Below are 15,175 nucleotides of genomic sequence, written 5' to 3'. Positions count from 1 at the left end.
ATGCTGGCTTTAGTAATGCATGTTGGCTTATTCCTAATCCACCGATGAAAGAGTCTTTGGTTAGTTCAAAATCCATATGCACAAACGTGAACACTAAAACTTTTTGACCAAATCGTTTAGTTTTAAACTTCCATAAGCTACAGCATGAGTTACAGAGACATCCGATAGCTTGAATACACCCATTAACGTGAAGCCTCAGCAGTGTAAAGTGTTTGTCAGGTCTTTAAAGATGAAACCTTAAAATAAATGTGGAGTTGAGATGCTGTAATGTTTGAAGATCTTTCAATTTAATTTGGTTCTCCAGCCACCAAGGACTTGCTAAATAAATCTCTTCAGTTATTGTTCAAACAGTATTTCTCAGTGTGGAAGAATAAGCATTTTTAAGTGGTCATCGTGTTTTTTATTTTAAATGAGGCTGTCATGAGGAGCTGAGGGATGGTTTTTCAAACTGTTGTTTATACGAAACTTCTCTCTCTATCACTGTTGTCATATATTAAGGCAGTAATACCCGACGCAGAGGGAATGGCCAAACTGGCAGTAATAAACCCTAAACTGAGGGTATGATTGCGTTTTATATGTCAATTAATACAAGGAAATAACATTAAAAAACTGCAATTAAAAAGCTGTCATGTATAACCTCCTACTGCTGCAAGTAGAACCGGAGCAGGCATGTTATAAGCAGGTTTCAAGGGTGGAATGGAGCTTTTTTCCCTACACTACACACTGCCCCAGTATTGTATGTGTATATGTATGTGTATGTGTATGGTACATTTACTTTAATACCACCCAAGAGATGCTGACTACCTCACAGCTAGGTATTTATATGCATTTTGAGTCTGCATAAATGATGTATGATATTGATATCGGAACGTTTATTATTATTATTATTATTATTGGGATTGCAGGTCTCAGAGCGCATTTAGAGGCAGGAGTTCAGGTTTTGATTGTTCTCTTCATTCAAGGACAGTTTTTACTGGCTAGCGGTATACACTTTGGGACTGGGAGACAGATGGCATTTCTCTTTTTTCCAATACATCCAGTTAAGAGGGATGCCACGTTGTCTGGCCAAGACTGTTATTTTTACACAAAGTATTACAACAGTTCACATTAAACCTCAGGCAATATTGAGAAGACAGAATACACTTACCAGCTAATACAATATCAGATAAGTAGGATTTTAAAAGAAATACGTCTTGCTTTCTTCTCTGTTCCTTGTCAGTTTTTTTTTTGCTGACATATTCTGTGCCTCATTGCCTGTTTGAAATATGTTACTTCAAGACATGCTGTGTTACAAAATAAAAAGTAGTGACAAAGACATTTACAGTGAAACAATGGGATCCACTACTTGGATGCATTCCTTGCTCATTCCATTGTTTCTCTAAATGAATTTATTGCATCTTCAATATCCCCTTATGCCCCTTTAAGCCTCACACAGTATCGTGATTCTCACCATAGCCATAAAGCTCAACTTCACACAGAGATTCACTAACCCCGGTCTTGAGCACTCAAAAACAGTGTTATTAGCTAGGCTGGCTTTATCACCCACAACGGGGTCTCTGTGTTTGAGAGAAAGAGAGAGTGCTGCCCCATATCTTTTCGGCAGCCTCTATAAAAATTGGCCCGCTCTAACCTCTGGCCTCTCTTTGCCCCTATCATTCAAACTTCACACTGCTCTTTGTGGGTTCTGTGTACCAAGTGAAATGATCTTTTCTGTTTCACATCATTAGTTCCATCTGTTGTGCAAGCATGGGTCGTCTGTTTTAGAGCCGTCCCATTCCGTGGCTAGGGGCAGTACAGTATGGTACTGGCCCCAGGCCTGTGGCTTGGGCCTCGACCCCAAACAGCTGCTGTCAGTTTTCTAACCACATCATACTCTCCCAATCAATGCTCACATTTATTATTCAGGAGGGCATATTTTGTAAGTTTGCTTCAGTTCTTGTATTGGGCGAGGAGGGGGTGGTCGTCCTTTTTTAAGTTCAATTACAGAATTGTGCATTTCTGTTGTAGTGTTAGACGAAAAAGTTCAATATGATATATATGAATGAGGATCAAAGTTGTGGAATGCCCATATCAAAGGTGACTTAGCATTGGTTGTATTGGTTGGTGCTTGAATGCATGCTTCACATGCTTTTCCACTGATGGTGCTTTCGTGGTTTGAAGAGCATGGCACATCTTTCATATCCAATTCGATTAATCCTGAGCTCACTGAAACAGGAGTTAGCTGTTCACATCCTCTTTGTTTTATTTGCGGTTGTCTTCTAAGACGAAAGTATTCCTGTGTTTTATGTACCTTTATGATGTCCCGATTCATCATTGGGGTGACTTTTAAGCCACGCACATGCTGTTTTAAAACAACAGGAGACCAGGCATGAATAATAGAGTAGGACGTTAAAATACATTGTATTGCATCTTTCATGCCATGCTTCTCAGTGTACATGAACTAGTCATTGGAGGTAATCCCTGGCAAACACAAATTTTAAATTTGGACATGAATTCTGAAGTGTCACGACTGAGAGTTTGTGCAATCCAAGGGGATCATTGTTCCCACTGTCGGCAGCTTAAAAGATGAAAGAGTCCATCCTTAGAAGAGCTTGGGTACCGAACTGTTGACCAAACCTCTGAGATAAACTGGGGCCGTGTCAAGGTAAAAGCAATATTCAAAACATATAACACCTGCAGAATAATCTTCTAAAGCCTTATTGCTTGTAATTTAGCGGTCTAGTAGTTTCATGGTTCAAGTATCTCCTGCTGCATGAAGTGCCATGCTGTCATTGCAGGTTTCGGATCATTCTGATCAGGGATAAGTGAAAAGGTGAGTGGAACCACTGTTGAGATTAGCTTCCTAATCCCAGACTGTACATCTCCTTGACAAATTGGCCGTGTTCTCAACCGCAGCTCGGCATAAATATGTATAAGAGGACAGGAGAGTTTAGCACGGAGTGAGAAATGAGCATTACTAATGAGATGTATGGAGGTGTCAGGGACAGACGATAGGGCACAGTGAAGAGCACTATGAATATGTGACATGGGTAGTTCCAAACCTGACATACGTGGAGTGATCACACAGTTGCAGGCAGAAATAGCATGAAAAGCAGGTGGGTTAAGCTCTGTATGCCACATAGTGTAGCCCCCTGTGGCGGCTATATTAGGTTAATGTAAATGATAACTGATTGTTCTGTTAATGAGTTTACACCTTTTTTTTTTCTTGAATCAACATTTGAACCGGAATATCCTAAAACTAGTATCTTCCTTTTATTGAAGTTTCTAACAGAAGTCCCATTTGGCTCAATAATGGTTTATAATGGTGTGAACTGGTTTGCACAATCATCATATGCTTACTGGTTTTCTGCTAAACCAGTCAGTGACTCTCTGGTGCTTCCTTCCTTCCGTGCTGCTGATCCAAAAGCTGCAAAGTGCAATATTTGTTAGAACGATTATAAAATATAAAGCTTTTGAAAGGAGGAATATTTAGTTTGAATTGATTCTGTGAAAACCCCAGAAGCGAATTTGCCTTCATTTTGATGATATTAAGAAAGAAAAAAAAAAAGGATGTTGTGTCAGTTTCATCTCTCCATTACTTTACCCATTAGCGTGAAACTGGCTGATTTTATTTCTTGCTCCAAGAGTATCTCTTATTTTCATGATAAAGTGAAAATTCAAAAGCGTATTAAGACTGAGTGACACGCATATAGTATCTGAGAGCAGGAGTAAAGTAAGTTGTCTGTATCTGGTTTCAGCTCATTTTTGGTCAATTTCCCTTCGCGATCAAATATTTCACTTTCCAGTAGACCCCTAATGGAAGTGTCAGGTTAGTGAACCCTTTTATTCTGTTGTTCCCATTATGAAGTCAGTGTTTCATATTTCGGCCCATCAAAAACAACAGGAGATTTTTTTTTTTTATTATTATGATTCAGAATCCCAGTTGCCATTAACAGGTCACCATTAACAATGATCTCAAAGGGGTTTAATAGGAAATGTAATATGTAAGGTTTTCTACTGTTTAATTAGCTAATGAAATATATTTTGCACTGGCACTTTATTTACAAAAAAAAAAAGCCCTCCCATGTGAGATGGTGTGGTCTGACGCATGACTGGTGGCCTTGTGGATTATACCAATATTCGCCTGTGGCATTGATATCAGTTGTATCAAAAGCAGCTGTTAATAGGGGGGGTACTGTACATGTCTTGTCATCTAAAGCTTGGTGAGCAGGTGCAAAACAGTTGGGCAGAGCTGCAGAATAGTTGCAAACACACGCATAATGGCACCCAGGACCTGAAGATTTTCTTCTAGCTATATTTTGGGAGCCAACAGGAACGTTCTCACGTCACCATCAGCATTAGCTTCCACCGGAAATCCTTCTGTTTATTTTTTGCACAGCTAATCGAATCTCTTATCAGATTTGAAGTTAAATAGAAATGTTAAGCCTAGCCTATTTTATCTTTTGTTAATTTGAAATGTATAATTGTTTGGTTGGGTTAAATAGCCATGTGAAATGTATTGAAATCACTCTTTCAAGTTTCCAGAAGGTTTGGAGTGTGTGCCCCTAAGATTTTGTACTTTCTGCTACCCTACAGGTGGGCGATCCTAATTGGTTTTCATCCAGGGAACACAACCACTAACATGTCTGCCCGAATGTTCTGTATAACTATTGTTTGTTTAGCTATTTATAATGGAGATCAAATGCTTTTTTTTTTTTTAATGTTCTTTTATTAAACAATTTCAGCTGTGAAATGTAATGGAGCCCTCTCCTGCAGCTCGAAGTTTTTGAACCAGCCCAGCCTCCTCGAAAGAACCCCCTCCCTCTCCAAAGCCGTTTCCCTTTAGTTTTCCCCGGAGAGGTCGCATTATTCTGTGGGTTTTATTTTATCTTGTTGGGAGGGTCTTGACTTTTTGATATGTGCCCTTTGGTAGGCCTCGAAAAAAAGTGTATTTGTTTAAACTTTAGACAGTACAGTAACACAATCCCGGGGGCTTTTTCATACACCTTTAACCCCTTGTCCTCTACAGAATTTCAGGAAATTTCTTCCTTCCTTTTTTTTTTTTTTATAATACCATGGTTTACAGAGTTGTGAGTGATCATGCCCTGCAATATAGACTTTCAGATATTTCAATAACAATGCTATTGATCAAACGTTGCTGGAAGGGGGTCACCTTAATATAGAGACACTACAGAACAAGGTAACAAAAGAGGTGTACAGTGCTACCTTTTGCACTGTTCTTCTACAGTATACTGTACATTCTATATGAATGTAGTGGAGTAGTCGGCACTCCCAGATTGTGCTTTAGAAGTGTAGAGCCCTACTGATTTCTTTTTATTTCTCTGTGTATTTAAGATTTTCAGCCTATATCAGCTCAGCAGGTGTTTCTTGTAGTCCCTTATAAAAGTTCCCCTTAGTAAAAGCATAGTAACGTGTAATACAGCATGGTCAAGCATTGTAAATTATAGAGAGGTATGTTAAAGCATATTTAAAAACATAGCAAACCATGATAAATTATGCTAAATGCATATTATAAACAGGGGAAAACATGGTAAAACTACAAAAATACTGTGCAGAAATAGCGTGGTAAACTTCTAAAGGGGTATGACCAGTCACAAAAAACTTTGAAGCCATTATTTAGTGAAGAGGTACTGTACTGTATATTACTGATTCAAACTGATGTAAACCTGCAGGAAAAAAAAGCCTTAGTTACCTTCACTCGACCTTTTGTAATGTTTTCCGATTCTCTCAGCAAAGTACTCCTATTAGCAGGTTAATGCTACAGCAATTGTACTTGAGCAAAGTTATTACTGTACCATTAGACCAATTGCAATAGGAATGGCTTCTCGTTGCAAATGTTCTCCTTGTACACATGCATCAGAATTACTGGAAGAAGGCGGTGGAGAGATGGGAGTTTTAAAAGCTACATAGTCTCTTAATGCTTCCCTGTCCTTTTAAAGCCATCACCCACATCTATCAGTGAAGTTCCTTAAGAGATCAGCCAGCCCCCCCCCCCCCCCCCCTCCCCCCCACCATCCCGAGGCAGTGTTCATCCCCTAGGCTAGGTGAGTGTTAAAAATCATTGTTATACAGTAAGCACTGGGCAAAGTTGGTTCCGCTGGAGAGAAAGACTATGCTGCGGGTACAACAGCTTTGGACATGCTGTGTAATTTTCATTTTATAATTAGTTGCAGTAAAGTTTGCAATACATAATAAATCAGTTAAAATCTGAAGATCTTATGGGCAGTGAAGCTGCACAATAAATACATAAATACATAAATGCATAAAAGCAAAAGAGAAGAAAATGTGCCAGGGCTACATTTCTTCACACAAAGCATTACCAGGAAAGACATTGCAGCCGTCTGCATTTAAAGACAAGCGAATGATTTTCTTGATAACGATGCTTATTTTGTGATTATTATTATTTTATTTTTTTAAAGAGACGTCATCCTATAAAGCCATGAATTGCTGTGCTGCTAAAGGCACCTAATTGAGTTATTCAAATTGTTATGTGTCTTTAGCATTACGTAAGAAGAAGAAAAAGAATAGCTACTTATAACAAAGATCAAATTGCTGTAATGCCCAATTAAATTAGGAGAAGCTCAAATTCTACCTTGTCCGGGCAGGTTATGCTGTGATTTAAAACATGACTGGGTTGTCTGTTCTGGTAATAATCTCCTTTTTTTGGTAGCAAGGCACTTTTTTTTTATTTGTTATTGTTTTCTTCTGGTTTTTTTTTTTTGGTTTTTTTAATGCAAGCTTTAATTAAGCCTCACAAAAAAAAAAAAGGATTCATTTCTGACAGAGATCGAAGCATAAAAAAGAGATCGGAATTTTTAATTAAAACTGAACACAGGGATTGCTCAACATGAGGAAGCAATTAGAAATGTGAATTTACAACCTACTGTGTTTTTTCCTGTCTTTGCATCAAATGCTGGTGTTTGCTTAGTTAGCCACAGTGTGACTGGCTCTCATTATGTATTTTGTAGTGTTTTTTTTTCTTGGTAAAAAAAACACTATAAGGGCTTGTGATTATAGTTTTGGTTTGTTGCCAGCGCCTGCTGTACAACCCTTTCCAACCCTGTCTACATAATGTATGTTGTTTATTATTGGTTATTACTTTTAGCTAAAATTTAAGAATTGATTTCTTTGGATTTCAGTTATTTAATAATTAACGGAGATCGGAGTCCAATGAACAGAAATCGAAGCAGTCATCTGGGCAGAAAAAAAAGATGAGGGGGAACTTTGCACGCTCCCTGTCAAAATAGGGTCTGTGGACTTGAGTAGCTCGTTGGAATGAACAGCATTTGATTAATTTAGAATGCAAGGTGCAACATTTCAGCTAAAAGGAATATGATCAAGGGTATTATACTCCACTTTGGACCTCCTACCTACAAGCAAGTGCAGTAGCAATTCGTATGGGTGATCATTGCTGTAGGTAATTTAATGTGCATACCATTACTAACAGAAAAACAACCGTAACCCGCCCATCCGCTTACCTCCCCTTCTGTTTTACTTTATGGTTTTCAACTCTTAGTGGAGCTTATCATTAAAATGGGGAGCATTGGTCTAAAACTATGTTTTCACACATTGGGTGCTGGACTGAAAAGGTTGCAATCAACCCACTGAGTCATTGTCCCTGCTAGTCCATGAATGTGATGATATCCTTGATCATGTTCAGTGGAGTTGATAGCAATGCGATCGGGCGAACAAGAGCCAAAGTTTAGCAGTTTTGACCCAAAGACTATGAAGGTGAAATTCACAGTTTCTGTAAAAAAAGTGAGTATAAATAGTACAACACTGGAGTACAGTGTGTACTGTAAACACTAACAGAGAATACGGTCCAGGAATTCAATATCAGGGTCTGGGTGACTTTGTAAGTCTCTATGACATCATGCAGACCCTGAGATTTAAACAGAAAACAACCCTTGTGTCCTCAAGGAGGAACCATCTTATTATCTAATATACACTGACACATGAGGAACTGGGTAAATAACATCACTTGTTCTACCGTTACCATATATGTGCATCAACTGACATAAGCAAGCTCTCAGGATATCCATTAAAAAAAAAAAAATCACTTTTTGTTTTGTTTTTGCAAACTTTCTAGAGGATAAGCGTACAGTACAGTACAGTACATTGATTTTTTTGGTAAGCCAGCACTACACAGCTTGCGTTGAGTGGTTAGCTGTTTCTCTTCACTGCACATTAGATCGGCTTTCTTTTATTGTTTGGCATTTAGGGCTAGATCTGCCTAGATATACCTATTGTGAGTGTGCTTGTTATTATTATTATTATTATTATTTGTTTATTTAGCAGACACCTTTATCCAAGGCGACTTACAGAGACTAGGGTGTGTGAACTATGCATCAGCTGTAGAGTCACTTACAATTACGTCTCACCCGAAAGACGGAGCACAAGGAGGTTAAGTGACTTGCTCAGGGTCACACAATGAGTTAGTGGCTGAGGTGGGATTTGAACCAGGGACCTCCTGGTTACAAGCCCTTTTCTTTAACCACTGGACCACACAGCCTCAGAAAGACATGTACTTGTAAACACATGTGTATATTGCTGTATAGCTGATCGTTTAATAGAAAAGCGATAATGTTCTGGTGTCAAGCATTTTTTTTTTCTGTATGGTCATTTTTTAAAAAGTTTTGAAATAAATGTTTCCAAGTGCCTCTGATGGGCTGAGTTATTCTAGTACGATACTGGGTAGGTCATTAATCAGTTCTTTGGGCCACTGTCTTTCTGTCTTTGAAAAACCCTTCATTGCCCCCAAAACATGTATTATTTTTTGCATTAAAAGTCTCAAAAGTGCATGGTGTTAAGAATATATTAAGGGGAGTGTACATTCTTAAAAACACAGCAAATGCTCAAAGTGTGGACCAAGTGATTGGATTTCTGAGGACAGCTGATACTGAGAGTTTTTATGGCAGGGGATATGAGATTTTCTGTTAGTCTGCTGTACTTGGTGAGTTAAACCCACTTTCTTTTCAAAGTTGGTTCTAAGTCTTTAAAAAAAAAAAAAAAAAGAAACGTTTGCCAATTGACATTGAAGGCATGCTTGTTTTCGTTATTGTGTTTTGTGTTTTTTTGTTTTGTTTTGTTTTCCTGTGAACTTGGAAGATCCTTGAAAGGTACCAAGCTAATTTTAGTAATTATAGATACTGGCACTAGCTAAAACAAGAGGTCATTTAGAGCGCAAATCGCTGTACAAGAACGTCTCATTTTAAAATTTAAATCAATAATATCCGTTCGTTATTGTTTGTAAAGCAGTGGAAATGGTGATGTGTGTTTTTCGTATGTACATGTCGTTGTTACATTTGATCTGATTTATTTTTATTCAGAAGTAAAGTAGCCTAGGTCATTTCATGATCTGCCTGCTAAACTTACATTAAGTGTTGTCAGTACTGCACTGTTGACTGTTGCGTTATGTTTCAAATAACTGCATGCTCACATTGCATATATACAATTGTAAAAGTAATTTAAAACAATGGTATTGGATACAGATATCGTGCAGTGGTGTGGAATATATTGCTTATACGTACAGTAAATGTTTAGGTTAAACTACCTCTTTATGAAGTTAAAATACAATTTAACGCGACATACACTAACATTTAGGCTGGAGAGCCTGTTGCAAAGTTACTGTCAAGAGCACAACTGCAGCAGAATAAAAATCTTTACATTGTTTTGTATTTTCTTTAAACAGAAACAAGTTTAATTATTCATGTTGGTCGTACATTTGGAGTAGAATCTTTTAAATACAACGTTTTGCGACAGGTGATCATATTTTCCAGATTAATTTTTAAGTATAAAAATCTCAGTGAAATGTGGTATATATTTACGTCTTTTTGTGGTGTTCCCAAAGGCTGTAATCCAAGCTATTGAAATATTGTTTCGGGATTAGCGTTGCAAAATCTATCATTATAAAAATCTTATTTTAAAATATACGTTTTTATTAAAGATTAATACAGTAGAAGTGAATGAGATGTTATATTATTTAGTTAAAGCAATGATTTAATACTGTAGTTAAATACTTTTCATTCTGCTTCCTTAATATTTAAAACTTTTAAAAGTTTGAACAAAGTTATGTATTGGCTGTTTATATACTATGTTTACAAATTTAATAACATTACAAAATAACTTAGCGTTTAGGATACGTATGACTTGTTTGTTAGACCAAAATATTATTCATACAGTACTTTTGCGGTTACTGTATATTTTAGATCATTTTGACCAGGGAAAGATTGTTGAGAGGAAAGAAAATAGTTTGTTTAAAACTGAACATCGTTTTTCGCTTAAGTTGTGTTAGTTTTACTGAGAGTAGACGAATAGGGACAAATGTTCACGAAAAGGCAGTTGACAGAAATGCTTTGAAATGCTTTACACCCCGAGCAGCTGCTGTTTTCAATAACCAGTTAGTTACCCAGTGTCAAAACAGACGGCTCTCATCCCGATCAAATTCAACTCGACCTCGCTGAAACGAACGCTGTTTTTAATGTAATGCTGCCATAGTGGAAACTTTTTTTAAAAAAAACATACTTTGCAATATTTTGTTATTTAACCAAAATATCGAGGGAAAACTGAACTGCCTTGAAAAAAAAATGCTGGTATCCAAGGACTGATTAGATGACACGCAGTGTATTAAAATCTGCAGACATTTTAACAGCAATATGCAAGATAGTTAGAGTCCCCCGGGGCAGCAGCATTTTTTATATCTTTCACACAAGGTCAAAACCCCATCTCTGCCTGTGTGTCTGTGTGTGTGTAAGATTCGTAGTTGAAAAAGGGCCATCGTTTTCAGAGTACTGTAATGTAGTTACTTAGGAGATTGAGAGAGAGGGAGTACTGAACCACAGACTGGATCATTTTGGTTTCTCATTTACTGTGTACTCGTGTTTGATTTCGCGTTAGGTTTAGTTCTTAATATTTCTGAGAACAGCTAAGGCTACGTTTTTCAAAGGCGAAATGGGTCTCCTTTATTTAAAAAATGGAAGGAAAAAGAATCCATCTGGTGTATAAATAATTTAGATGACTCAAGTCGGTTCCTGTTGCTGTTTGTGCTTGCGCTCCGTTCATCCCCTTGACATCTCTCTGGAGGCTTGTTCTCGACGCTATGAGGTAAGTCGTAGCAGATACATCCGAGGCAGTTTGGGAGATGTGTGTGTACACATAACAAGCCTTTTTCTTTCAGGGCTTTTTTTTTAACTGTTTCACAAACGCCCAGTTGCTGCAAAAGTATTGATAGTTGTAGAAAAAATAAGCAATATTCCAATGGAACGACAACGTGATAGCCAGCTGCGTGCGTGAGTGTATGTATACAGCAGGAGTTTGTGGGTGCGTGTTTCCATGGGGGTGGGGTTGACAAGGGGTGTGGCTGCTAGTACAGACCCCTCCTAAATTATTTTAAGAGTAGGTTTAGGTTCAACTGGCTGTACAGCTTCAATTCAATTCAGCCCCCCAGTAATTATGTGAACGAGCCCTCCCTCTCCCCTTACCTGTCTGACATTAATGCAGTTAGCAAGTCACCCGCTATTCTGAAGTCCAGTCTTTCTGGGCTTTTTTAAGAGTACATTTAAACCTGCGTGCAGCATGTCAGTCTAGAGTATAATCAGGGTTGACACAACTAAAAATGAAAAAAAGGTTGAATTAATTAATTACAAATCTGCTTGCTTTATTTGAAATTCAGTGGCGGTTAATATCACCACTGTGGCAGGTGTGCACCTGCAATACAAAGCTGTGTATTCAAGTAGACACAGACACTGGCCTTTATTGTGAAGGTTATATCATAGGGTTCCATGTGAAAGCCTTAGAGGTCCGATCTCAAACCCTGCTGTAGTCACAGGTTGGGGGTCACTGATTGAAAGAGGTGTACCTGTCTAATTGTCTGAAATCATTCTCCAGGGAAAGTGTGTTTTAACCAGAAGAGGGAGTGATTAGAGGGGTACATGTAGGGTTAATGCTCTGTCACAAATACACATTCATGGTATGAGTTTATAATCTGATCTTCCGTGCTACAGAAAAACACAGATAGCAAGTATAATTGTTTACCATGCAAAATATTATGTGTGCCCCCATACCCCTTTAAATAAAAGCCCATTTGCAAGTTAAGTACTCTTAACGAGGTAGGAGGCAGGCCTGCATAAAGGGACTACTAGAATAACGACAGAGGGCTTGTGACTTGGTTGTAGAATAGGGGTTTCCCCTTGACTACTCGGAGAACCGCCCTCGCTGAGGTGAGGCCGAACCGATTGACCTCCAAGGCCGGGAAGCGATGGACTTCCTCCAGTGGGAAACTAAGAAAGGATAGGAGGACAAACCAATCTGTCTCTGGCTTACTGAGTCGTCTAGTCAGAGAGGTCAGACTCGGCTGACGCTCTGAGGCCGCATGGAGAGCCTTGCGATCTATGCAGGGAGAACAAAAGCACTGGAAAAGAGAATAAGAAATAAACACATAAGAGGGCCAGGGGTCTCCTCCCGCAGCTGTAAGAGCCTCCTTCGAAAGTGGAGTCAAATGACTAGCTCGAAAGTTGGGAGCAAGCTTTGCTGTCCGAAAGGGGAGACTGGCACGGGTGCAAATGAAAAATGTGGATGGAGGAAACTGAAAAGCAAGATGAGAATTAGGAAGCTGGCTACAGTTCAAATAGGTTGACTCACAGATATTTTAGCGGGATGACACAGGGGAGGAGTCCCTGGAATACACCAAGGTTCTACATGTTCTGTGGGGTTAGGCATCCTGGTGTATTTATTTTTGGGTTTTTTTGTTTTTAGACTGCTTTTAGGGGAATGTGACCTTTTACCAAAAATATGCAGTACTGCATCTATGTCTCTTACTTAATTTATTTTGTTATACCCTGAGAACCACTCGTCATGTTGTGATGGAACTTGGTACGGACATTCAGAAACTAGGTTAAGGTTCTTTACTTATGCAGGAGTTCTGGCTTTTGATTGGATGCACCAAGGAAGGCTATATCTTGGAAACTTTAAATTTTTGTTCATTATGCTTTTCATTATGCAGCATTAAATATGCAGCATCCCCTTTTCAGTAATACCAGTTATGATATCAGTTATAGGTATTACTGAGTATCATTTAATTTCAAGATTGCATGAAGCTTATTTACATTCCCAAACTGTAGTTTTAACTGTAGGGAATCAGACTGGACAGTCAAGATCCTGGTGAGGACAAAATCATACAAAAGGATATTTAGTATGATTCTGCAACACATTACCAAGGGCATACAAGAAACATTTAGCAAAACAAAGCATTCCTGCTGCAGTTTAAAAAAAAAATACTCTGCAGGGTCATGCTGAAACACCATACAAAAAAAGATTGAAAATGAACAAGCAGATACATCTTTGATTCCTAACATGTAACTATAAACTTCAGAGATGTCACTGCTGTGCATAGAAGTCCCATGGCATGTTGACAGGGAAGGGAATCTGAATACCTCCGAATAATCTGGGTCAAGTGGAAGGTGTATCCCTTAGGCCCTTTCCAGCTGCCTTAAGGGGGATGCAATAATCCAGATGTGTGCCCTGAAGTTTACAAAGCTCTGCTGTGCAGAAAAACAACAACCTGTTTATCAGATGAATCAACAGTGCAATGTCTTTAGAAGACACAAAAAGAAGAAATTATACGCTGCAAGTAACCACAACCTCAATTCCACCAAAGCCACACAACAAGCTTCAAAGTTAGTTATTTTTGCTGGAAAGTTACAGTAGTAAAGCATTTGATCCGAGCTTGCCTGCAAAAAGACAAATACAATGAACTGCTAAATTCTGTTGTTGCAGTCATATCTTTTGCCGATAACAATTTGGGTTTTCGCTTGATCAGATGACTAGTGGTAACAGGGTTTGCTATTTCATTTTGTATTGATATGTTCAAAATGATAAAGAGTATCAGAAAGATTCCAGTTGTAAAGAACCATTGCTCCATTACTGGGTAGAGGTGACCTCGGATTAACCAGTTTCAGTGGTAGAGAATACGAATGCCTTCTCTTACATCTTGCCTGTTGATGTTAGTGCTGTTATCACGACTGTATTACCATATCTGACATCACCAGATACTGTGTGTTGATGGGTTAGATGATTCTCATATTGCTCCATATTGAGTCCTGTTGGGAGAATTGTAATCCTGTAGTATCGACTACACCGTGAACACCACCTGCAAATGCCAACTCCTGGGCACTTGCCAGTTGGGAAGGGTTGGTGACAGAAACTGTATTTTAGACTTAACATAACCTGCTGGTGCAAAGGTAAACAGGCACTGTGTCAGGTCTTTAAAAACGAGGAATAACAATAGTACTAATTAAATAAAGCACCTATAAGGAAGTGAACCCAAATGACATTGAAATAAACCTGTTTGACTCCAGTCTGGTCAGGATTCCATTCTCTTTAGGCAAATACAGCAAGTTCTGTGTCTGCTTTTTAAAAGGATGTGGCAGTAAGAGTAGTATTCTGATTGAAAGCAGTCATTTACTTTTTAAAGGATAATGAACTTAATAAAGGGCTGTATCTCCTTGCGTTTGTGAGTGAAGATACTGTATGAGAATAATTCACTTTTACTGTTTTTGCACGGCTGTGAGTCAGAGTAAAAGCTTTGTTAACAGTGCGTTGATTTCCACCCCCTTCCCCCCTCCCCCCTCCCCTTTTTGGAAATCAGCACTAAATGCATCTTTATGGGTTTCTCTGTGGCTAAGGGTTTAATTAAACTGGTGTGGACAGTAATTGGGGTTTTAACAGTTTATGCACTAAGCTTTGCAAACAAGGGGCACAGTTCAAATGAGAAGTTCGTCCATTGTGTTTGCTCAAATAAAAATAAGCATTTGCTGCCCTTCATATGGAATTGTGTGGCCCCCTCTCCCCACGACACTCACTCACACACGCACGCTATCATATTATGCTTCTGTTGAATTCAGAGTTGTTGTTTGTGCCGCGAGGCCAGCCTATAAATTATTGTAAGCTCAAAGAACAGGGGACTTTTTTTCCCTCTTTCTTTTCTTATTTGCAGAAGCATGCTTTCCAGTTTTACCCGCGGAACCATGAGACTCTTCTAAGAGACGGGATAAAAAAAAAAAAAATACAGACAGGCCCTCTGAGTCCCAACCTTTCTCTCTCCTGGCACCCCGCGCTAATCAACCCCTATAATTTATGCAGAAAATATGATTTATATTTAATTTCACTACACTTGCAT

At 38.6% G+C, this 15,175-nt stretch overlaps 1 protein-coding gene across 2 annotated transcripts in view; it reads left to right on the top strand.

Annotated features, from left to right (window-relative positions):
* LOC117963650 (zinc finger protein castor homolog 1-like) overlaps window positions 1–15,175 on the top strand; it is a 185,434-nt gene that overhangs the window by 41,519 nt on the left and 128,740 nt on the right. The window contains exon 1 of one of the 2 annotated variants that reach the window (XM_058993163.1): window positions 10,614–11,103. The exons of the other annotated variant lie outside the window; for it this stretch is intronic. The gene's annotated coding sequence lies outside the window, so the exon portion shown is untranslated. Of the gene's footprint in view, window positions 1–10,613; window positions 11,104–15,175 lie in introns of those variants that run through there. 2 annotated transcript variants of the gene reach the window in all.

The sequence above is a fragment of the Acipenser ruthenus genome, chromosome 20, assembly GCF_902713425.1.
Source record: "Acipenser ruthenus chromosome 20, fAciRut3.2 maternal haplotype, whole genome shotgun sequence".
Lineage (NCBI taxonomy): Eukaryota > Metazoa > Chordata > Actinopteri > Acipenseriformes > Acipenseridae > Acipenser > Acipenser ruthenus.
Note: the sequence above shows the minus strand (reverse complement) of the source record. Positions and strands in the feature narration are given on the sequence as shown.